General features: G+C 44.7%; 1 long non-coding RNA gene across 4 annotated transcripts in view; it reads right to left on the reverse strand.

Moving 5' to 3' along the window:
* LOC102551719 (uncharacterized) overlaps positions 1-9,283 on the reverse strand; it is a 54,201-nt gene extending 44,918 nt beyond the window's left edge. For 2 of the 4 annotated variants that reach the window (XR_015639121.1, XR_015639122.1), the window contains exons 1-2: positions 9,068-9,283; positions 1,104-1,307 (exon numbers count right to left, since the gene is read on the reverse strand). This is a non-coding gene — a long non-coding RNA (uncharacterized LOC102551719). The remainder of the gene's footprint in view (positions 1-1,103; positions 1,308-9,067) is intronic. The other 2 variants (XR_015639124.1, XR_015639123.1) reach the window with 2 other exon arrangements.
* Positions 9,284-9,577: the final 294 nt, after the last annotated feature.

Here is a 9,577-nt window from a genome sequence, read left to right on the forward strand (position 1 = left end):
TTTATATTGGAAAGAAGCATTTATTTTGGCTGAATTTTTCAATTCATTTCTCATCACATATTCAAATGCGTTTCTTATTTTCCAGTTTATTGTCTTTGTTCCCGACATTGGGTGGGGGGGATATTTTCCACCCAAATTGAATCTTTGTCTTCATCTTCCTTTGGGCCCTTGAACGCTTCCCTGTGAAGTAGCTGGAATTTCAGTGCCCAAGAAGGCAACACAGCCAGCTCCCTGCAAACCTTCAATCGTTAGCTGGCCAGCCTTCTCGCCTGGGTGAAGCACTTGGAAACCCTGAGATGCAGGCTGGGGGCACAGAGGCGCACTTTCCAATTACTGTTTTTCCCCAGCCTGACCATGAATGCCACGAAGCCACCGTAATGGTCTTGCTAATTTGATTTCCTGCACATAAACAAACTTGGCTACTCTTTGAAGTTCCCAAGATAGGTCTGAGGAGTTTCAGCTCGCAATAACTCAACCCCTCGCAGAAGGCTAATTCATCTTCTTCTACTTTTTTTAAAAAATAAATCAGTAAAACAGAAGTTAATTAAAGTATAAACAATGGGCAGTATTGTGGCTGAGGAACGCATGCGGTTCTTTGTGTAATGGATATTACCTGATGACTCCGAGCAGGGTGGAGTTTAGGAAAGATCAGGTTACTTAGCTCTTTCCCCTCTTGCCCTGAACTTAAAAAAAAGAAAAAAGAAAAGGCACTAAACCTACAACAGTTGCTTTATTTTTGACTCACTGGGAAGTAGATGACAACTTCCCAGCTCTAGCTATTCAGGCCCTTGGGGCTTCCTTTCCCACTCCTGGGGGGCCTGACTATGTAGGCTGGGTTAGAGCTGGCTCCTTGGGAGGCCTGTAGGGGTGGTTGAAGAGCTCACTAAGGCAGTATACAGAAGATAGTTTGCCTTGTGAGTAACACCAAGCCAGTCTATGCAAAAGGCAGAGCTCTCTCAACACCGAAATCCCTTCTAGTCCCCAGATGGGGTGGGGCGGGGCCCTGCCGGGTAATCCGTACTCGTGCAACCCTCCCGTATTTCCAGACACGGCTGGGCATGGAGGGGGCTTGGCTATGAGAGGAAGAGAGTGGCGCAAACTACCTGAACACCAGACTGAAGGAAGATTCTCTTGGCTTTGATGTTGAGAGGGTGTAAATAAAGATGGGGTGGAAGATAAAGGTGCTTCTGCGGCTGCTCACTGCCCTCAGGAGCAAGCCTTTGTCTGCATTGATCCAGGAAGGGTGCTTAGGGTTTCTTTGCAGGTCAGGTAGGATGAAGAGATGAAATTCTTCAGCAGTAAAATCCCTGAGGAAAAAAATGACAGTATGTATTGCTACACATACCATAGCGCACTTAATAGATGATAACTGTCGTGGGTGGAAACTGCAGACCTTCCACAGCCACGGCCTGGCTAGGTGTGTCTGGAAGCCCACTAGTATATACCTGTATATGTGTGTGAGTGTTTGTATCTCTGTGTATATATGTGTATGTGTGTAGGTGTGTATGTGTGTGTCTGTGCATGTGTATATGTGTGTGTGTGATGTGTATATGTGTATGTGTGTACGTGTGTGTATGCGCATCTGTATGTGCATGTGTGTCTGTATGTGTATGCGTGTATATATCTGTGTGTGCCTATGCATATGTGTTTCTGAAAGCATGAAGGAGAAGATGAAATTGAGATAGAAGAAAGAGACAACAAGAATCCTGCAGAGCCTAGGAGCAAGTGGTCTACTATGTGAGGTGCTTTAAGAGGCCCCAAGACGACCAAGAGGCCCCAAGACAACCAACCTTTCCAGATGGTTCAAAAATTCTTAGTTTCACTTTGTCCTGCAAGAATTGCCATCAGCATGATTGATTAAATTTTACAAACCGGAGGACTCTCTTAAAAGGTCAGCTCTCCTCTTAATTGGCTATTGGGGGATGGTGTCTTAGAATCAATTATTCTAATGGAAAACTTCCCAGCATCAAGATGCCACTGTCAGCTAGCAGGGAGGATAAAACATGAGCAGTGCAGTGGGTGCACAAGCACCAGACAGGAGCTCAGGGCTCTCTCGGTGGCTAACTAGAGCTAAAAGCTGTAGTAAATGGGTTGAGAGTGAAGCCGAGGAATTCTGAGGAAATACATCACTCATTCGCAGGGCTTTTGTTGGGAAAGCCTGCATCTGGAACTTGGACCGCTGATCTGAGGACAGCTTCACCGAGTGACTGGGCAGGGGTCAGTCCCATTGAGGAAGGGAAGGGAACTGCTCTGGGCTTTGGCCACTCTACACAGCAGTTTATGGCGATGGTGCTAGGAGGCTTCCGTCCAGACCTGCTGAATCAGCCATGTGAGTCTCCAGACTTCACACAGTCTTGTCCTAAGTCCAAGAAAGAATCTATCACAAAGCCATAGGGCTCAAGGGCAATTGTCCGCTCTCCAGCTGAAGCCACATATGTGGTATGTTCTCTAAAGATTCAAACATATATATATACATGTATATTGTATATAACATATAAACATGTATGTTATATGACACACATATATATACATAACACACATATATATTAGTATATATGTGAACCTTTAGAGAACACAGCCATATATTATATATACATACACATATATGCATATATATGTATATATCCCATTGAGGATATATACATTATATATCCTTTCTCTCCATCTATAAACTGAGAAGGAAGGCTAATCATGTAGAATCAGATACCTAACCAAGAAGTGTCTCTCTGGCTATTGTCTATAAGTGGTTCCTTTACTACTCAGGAGCAGAAGGCAAACTTGTAGTGTCTTGCTTATTCCTCCTGAGTTACAAAACCCATTCATGCCCTGGCAGTCTGTTAGAGGACTTGGACAGCCCTGTGTCTGGGGTTAGGTTCAGTTAGCTCTTGCTCTTGGTTTCCTAGAGAAATCGGTTTTTTAGTAGCATGTTTCCTTCATCACCTAGGGCGTGCATGTGAGCTTGGAGGTGAGGCTGTGTGTGGCTCTGCGGCAGCTGCACACAGGTGGCAGTGCAACTCCAGAGGTCAAAGGCAAGCTGTGTGATGACCAGGGCTTGGTCGTTAGGCAGAACAGTCTCAGGCCATTCAATCTCATACTGCATGATATTGGCATGTTCCTCAATGTCTTTTGAGCCTCCATTATCTTCTCTACAAAATGGGGATAGCAGGTGGTGAGAGGTTCACAAAGTTTACTACAAGAATTAAATGAGTTATTCAATGAGCTTCTTAGAGCAGGGCGCTAAGGCTCTAACCACAAAGAACAGTTCACATATGAGAATAAAACAGCACTTGAAGGTAGGGGAAAGAAGGGGAAAGAAGAGTGTCTCCCCAGGGCACCAGCTAAAAAAAGCTTCTTCCTCCTCTTCCTCCTCCTCCTTCCCTCCTCCTCCTCCTCCACCACCACCTCTTCCCCTCCTCCTCCTCCTCCACCACTACTTCTTCCTCTCCCTCCTCCTCCTCCTCCTCCTCCTCCTCTTCCTCTTCCTCCTCCTCCATCTCCAGGTTTTACGGTTTCCCAAAATGCACAGATTTAAGCACAACAATTGTTATCATATGTAAAAAATACTTAATAATTAGCTAACAGAAATTTTGTATTCAAACAAAAGCCCAATGTGGTGAGTCATTTTAATCTGTCTTCTAACTACTCATTTCTAACTGACGCCTCAGCATCTTTGATACCAGATCAGCCTCTCCTGCACCAGCACAGCATCTCCTGCACCAGCACTGCATCTCCTGCACCAGCACTGCATCTCCTGCACTAGGACTAGACACGATCTGCATAGCATGTCCTGCACCAGCACAGCATGTCCTGCACCAGCACAGCATCTCCTGAACCAGCACAGCATCTCCTGCACCAGCACAGCATGTCCTGCACCAGCACAACATGTCCTGCACCAGCACTGCATGTCCTGCACCAGCACAGCATCTCTTGCACTAGGACTAGACACGATCTGCACAGCATCTCCTGCACCAGCACAGCATGTCCTGCACCAGCACAGCATGTCCTGCACAGCACTGCATCTCCTGCACTAGCACTGCATCTCCTGCACTAGGAATGCATCTCCTGCATTAGGACTGCATCTCCTGCACCAGCACAGCATCTCCTGCACTAGGACTGCATCTACTGCACTAGGCCTGCATCTCTTGCATTGAGTTTATTTCATTTTAGGTTCCACTCAGTGTAAAGGAAGACTGTCAGTTATTGGAACACCATTGTGTGTGTCCACTGTTTGGTGAATGATAGGACTCCAGAGAGGCTGTCTGCTTACCCCCACTCAATAGCAGAGCCCCTGTATAGCCAACTTGTTCTTCCCTTTGAGACTCTCAAAATCTGAAGCATATCATTCTACGCCCTGTGTCCCCACTAGAGAAATGCAGGGAAGCAGAAGGTCAGGTGACCTACTTAAGATATTAAGTGGGGGGTTGGGGATTTAGCTCAGTGGTAGAGTGCTTGCCTAGCAACTGCAAGGCCCTGGGTTCGGTCCCCAGCTCCGGAAAAAAAAAAGATATTAAGTGATCATGAATTCTCTCTCTCTCTCTCTCTCTCTCTCTCTCTCTCTCTCTCTCTCTCTCTCTCTCCTCTGAAACTGTTGGGCTGGTGATCTGTAAAGGTCAGATTCAAACAGCTTCACTTCCTTCCCAGCAGAATGAGCCTGGTGTTGTGTGGGTGGGTCTCCTGAGTTCCCGGGGGTGCCCATAGTCTTTGAGCACACCTCCTCTGTTCCACCTCCCTACCCTTTGAAGCAGGCACTAAAACAAAGGAAGAAAAGTCAGTCTGTGGGTTTGGAATTGACATAAATAAGGGGGTTAACCAAAAGGCTAGTTTTAGTAGATCACAGACAAAAGGATTCCTAAAGCTGGAGGCAATTGTGTGTGTGTTTGTGTGTGTGTGTGTGTGTGTGTTTGTGTGTGTGTGTGTGTGTGTCCTGGGCTCTTCCTTTTCCTTTATTTTTCCCTTTCCTTTCCTTCTCTTCCCTTTTTCTCACTGTCCTTCTATCTTTTAAAACACTGAAGTTGTCAGAGGAGACAGTCACTCTTTCCAGCAATCAAATGATACCATCCCCCTAAACTAGGAAAGAGCTGGGGCCCGTGGATTGTTGGCAAACACGAAAAAGCTGGGTCCTACACATAAACAGACTGGACGGCTCTCAGCATGGGGTCTGCAAATGTCCAAGGCTGACATGCATCATACGGCTGGTATTAAAGTATTTTATTCAGCTAGCGACTAGTCTAGTGATTGCCAAGTTTGAGGGAAACTATAAGAAATTAGGTAGGGTGCACAGGTATAAGCCTACTCAGGAACCCAGGCAGTAACAAGAAATGCTCATATGGCTGAAGAGAGGGAGAAATTAGATGTAGAACTGTAGACACACATGGCTAGAAGTCTATTATCCATCTACTCCCTACCTGTCACCATCTCCTGTCCATAGTCCGTCTGCTCCTCGGTATCTTCGCCCTATCTAGCATCCACCCACCTTACTTATCTACCTCCTTCTATTACCTGCTTAATCACCTGATTGTTCTTAGCTGTAAATCTGAATAATCAACGAATCAACATGGCTTTCAGATACTTTTATTTTCCTATTCATTCTTTATTCTAATAATTTTATTATTATTCTATTTTTTACAAGACCGCTGAAGTCATGACTTATTAGAAGTTCAGTTCCTTTGACAATGTTGCCTCTGTCTCTTCGCAGCTCTCAGAGTCTCTAAAGGTGTCAGTACACATGATATTATGTGCTTTTTACAGAAGATGAGCTCCCAAAGGTCAAGGCCTTGCTCGTTCTGGCCACTGCTGTACCTCAGCAGTTTTAGGGCCATGGTACATGGTACTTTTCTTGTGCTCTGAAGGCAGATAAGGCCTTGAGAAATGAGCTGACTTTTCTGGAGTCGCACAGCAGCACCAAACAGCCTTGGTCTTGGAATTATGTTTCCTGTCTCCAACATAGTCTTTTTGGCTCATTTTATAGAGCGTAAGTGCAGGGTCTCAAAAGAGTTGAGCATATGCCCCCAGCTTAGAAACCACGATCTGTAGAGCTTAACTGGAAAAGGGGGGAACAAGCGGCTTGCTCAGCTGCACCCGTGCACAGAATCTACCGCACAGCTCTCTCCCTCTGCTGACCCTTGTTTGGGACAGATGCACAATGCTCGCTTTCTTTAGATGGACCTATGCTGGTTTGTATATCTGAACAAAGGGGAGACTGTGGGTGTTTGACATTACTTCTGCTTTAGGGATTCTTCTCTTCCACCCATCTTTAGTTCACTTCATCAAATAGCGATATAGTACTACATTAGGTACTAGACACACAAAGGTAAAAAAAAGGTCCCCAGTAGTCTCCTGGGAGGATTTACAAGATGAAAACATTTGATGGAAGTAAAGGCAATGGGCCATCCTAAAGCTATAGGGCTCTGTGATGGATGATATATACATCTATATATATGTGTGTGTGTGTATATATATACATATATGGATATATGTCATGACATATATGAATATGTGTATAATGTATATGTTTTATTCTATGTTATAAAACGAACATATACATTTTAAATTTAATATATATTAAAGATATATTATATATTAATATTTTATTGCATCAGAATCTCACTCTGATGCCCAAGCTACTCTGAACGTCCTTGGAAAGTCCAGAAAGGCCTTAGTGACCCATTTGCCTCAGGTTCCTTAGTTATGAGTTCGTACATATGAGTTAGTTAGTAGACCCAGCTTTGGAATATTCCTTAAAGGACACTAACTTGGATAGTTATTGCTACAGCTGCTTAATAGTCTCTGATTTCTAAGCTGGAGAGTGTCTGTGAAGTATGTGGATGAGGATCTAGCAGAGTGCAAGAGTGGGGTCCTGTTGGCACAGCTTGTCCTGCCGGCCTTCCACAGTCTGTGATCAGAGGCTCAGTGTGATTGATCACCATGTGTGTTAGGGCCATTTGATGACTTATAGGCATTACCTTGGTGCTGTGCCAAGAAACGCCTGTCCTAACTTCAGCCAGCAACGACTCCTGATTTATGTACTTCATGGAATATGGCCTCTACTAATTAAAGTATTTCAGAGAGTTGATCAAACAAAATTTACTGTATGGAAATCCAACCAGCTGAGTCATCAACACTTCAGTCATGATTGAGTTTCTCCCAAGTAAAAGGTTACTGGTTTCACAAGTGGTTGAGGTTCTGCAAGCCTAAGAATTGAAGTAAATGAGGTCTGTTTTAACAGAAACCTTGGGGTGGGTCAGGTAGATATTTTAGTTTTAATTAGATGTTAACATCAAGCATGAAGCATCTTTGGGCACCTGTCACTTCCTCTCTCCATAGCTTTCAGACCTTTGAACCACAACTTGGATCCACAAAAAAGTCAAGGAAGCTTGGAGGTTTTGTGCCTCAAGAGACATAAGTCATCTCAGGCAATGGTGTGGTAGGAAAGTGGTTTTGCTCTCAGCAGACGGATAATGGATGAAAACCTCGAACAGTGGAGAGATGCCTTTGTGCCTGCTGACAATTGAAAGGAACACACCAACTTTTTCTTATCTTACCTAATGGATGTTGTCATGTGCAAAAGGTAAATCAATAACGAGGAGATCAAACGTACCAATTGCCTCCTCAACACACAATGCCCTCGTTTATATAAATCTCAGCCACTTGACATCCCCTTTGAACGCATGCGCCTGCTCTGTCAGCCTCTCAGGAACTTTTATACAGAGGGAGGCTGACTGAAGACAGAGCAGAGCTCCTAATTAGCCTGTTAATTGAGAAGGAGCTCTAAGGAGGGTCATCTGAAGTGTTGGGTTCCTGTCCTGCCTCCCCCTCCCAAGTTCCCCGCCCTCATTTTACAGAAAGGTTGGAAGTGGCCTCCTGGTGACCCCGGGCTGGAACAGATTGTGATCTGCTTAATTAGGCTCCTCTGTTCTTACACCTCAAGCTTAACATGGCTTCCCCCAGGGTGCATTTCTGTGTGAAGCTGCAAGCTGTTTGGAGAGAAGGTTGAGAGATGCTGGGTGGGCTTCCAGCTTTCAAATGGCCTCCAAGAGTCTGAAAGCCCTTACTGCTCGATTTCTACCCCCACAGGGCAGGGGGGCTGCCCATGGGTCCCTCACTATGGCAGTCTCCTTGTTTCTGTTTACCCACCCTTCCAACCTCTTCTTCAGCCTGCAAGCTCAGTGGCTTTTCTTTGGGTCACTGTTGTCTGCTTCTGCTTACCTTGGCTTTGCCCTCAAGGCAGGATCCTTCCTAGTGCTCTGGACTTCCTGTCCTGTCCTGCTTTGTTCCCAAGGCACACTCTGTACCCACCACCAGGTGGCCTTGTGGCAGGATTCTAGACACCCAGCCATATGAGAAAGGTAGAGTTATTATTATTATTATTATTATTATTATTATTATTATTATTATTTAAACATCAGTGTTGACAAGGCTGTAGCTTTAGTCTCTCCATTTTTTTCACAAATGCTGGGCTTGAGCTGTGATAGCTGAAGGAAGCCAACAAGAAACTGGATGAATCTCAGAAAGCGACATATATATATATATATATACATACATATATATATATATATATATATATATGTATTTCTGGGGCAAACCTCAAGAAAAAAGTGTGTGTGTGTGTGTGTGCACGTGCATTTTCATGAGACTGTATCTGGCTAGATATAGTTATAATTTCATGATTTTTTTAGCCTCCTGATACTTAGCTGCTATGGTGAGGACTTTGAAACGCTTTAAACTAAGGTGTGAATACTCCAGAGTTTGAGCTGTAAGAGCCATCAGACAATCCACAACCATGCTCAGTTCCGTCAGGTCTCAGAAGTGAAGGTACAGGTTTTGGGGATACCTACCTGCAAAGGGCCTCAGTAGAACCTACCCTCTCTGGGCCACTCCAAGAGTTCCGAGGCAGAGTTACAAAGTCATGAACACACACACACACACACACACACACACACACACACACACACACACACATCTGAAGTGCATTTGAAGACTTTGTTAAAAAACAACATAGAACCAGGAAGGAACACACCTATCCTGAGGATCCTGTCATCCCAGTCATGTGGTGATCTCTTATACTTACTCATAGTTATGAAGCCATAGTGGGAAGCCAAATGAGAAGATAGCTTTACTTCAGGCCTTGTGTAGTCATTTCCTCCAAGTGGAAATGACCCTTTTGGGACAGAGGAAGAGAAAAGACTAGGGAACTAAGGGATCATAGGAGGCTCAGGAAACCTATAGGGCTGAGGAACTTCTCTTGCTGCTGTAATATAATACCTCACAGAAAGCAACTTGAGGGAGTAAGGTCTTGTTTTGACTCACAGTCTGGGGTTGCATGTCATTACTGTAAGGAAGTCACAATGGTGGGGCCTGAGGCAGCTGCTCACATTGCATCATCAGTGAATGCTCACCTAGCTTTCTCTTTATACTTAGTCCAGGACCCCAGGCCATATGTAAATACCAACCCACAATGAGCGGGCCTTCTTACCTTGGTTAACATAATTTGTAAAATCTCTCAGGCACACCTAGAGGCTTGCCTCCTACATGATTCTAGGGCTCATAAAGTTGAAAGTCAAGATTGACTGTCATAGCT

The sequence above is a fragment of the Rattus norvegicus genome, chromosome 15, assembly GCF_021556685.1.
Source record: "Rattus norvegicus strain SHRSP/BbbUtx chromosome 15, alternate assembly SHRSP_T2T, whole genome shotgun sequence".
NCBI lineage: Eukaryota > Metazoa > Chordata > Mammalia > Rodentia > Muridae > Rattus > Rattus norvegicus.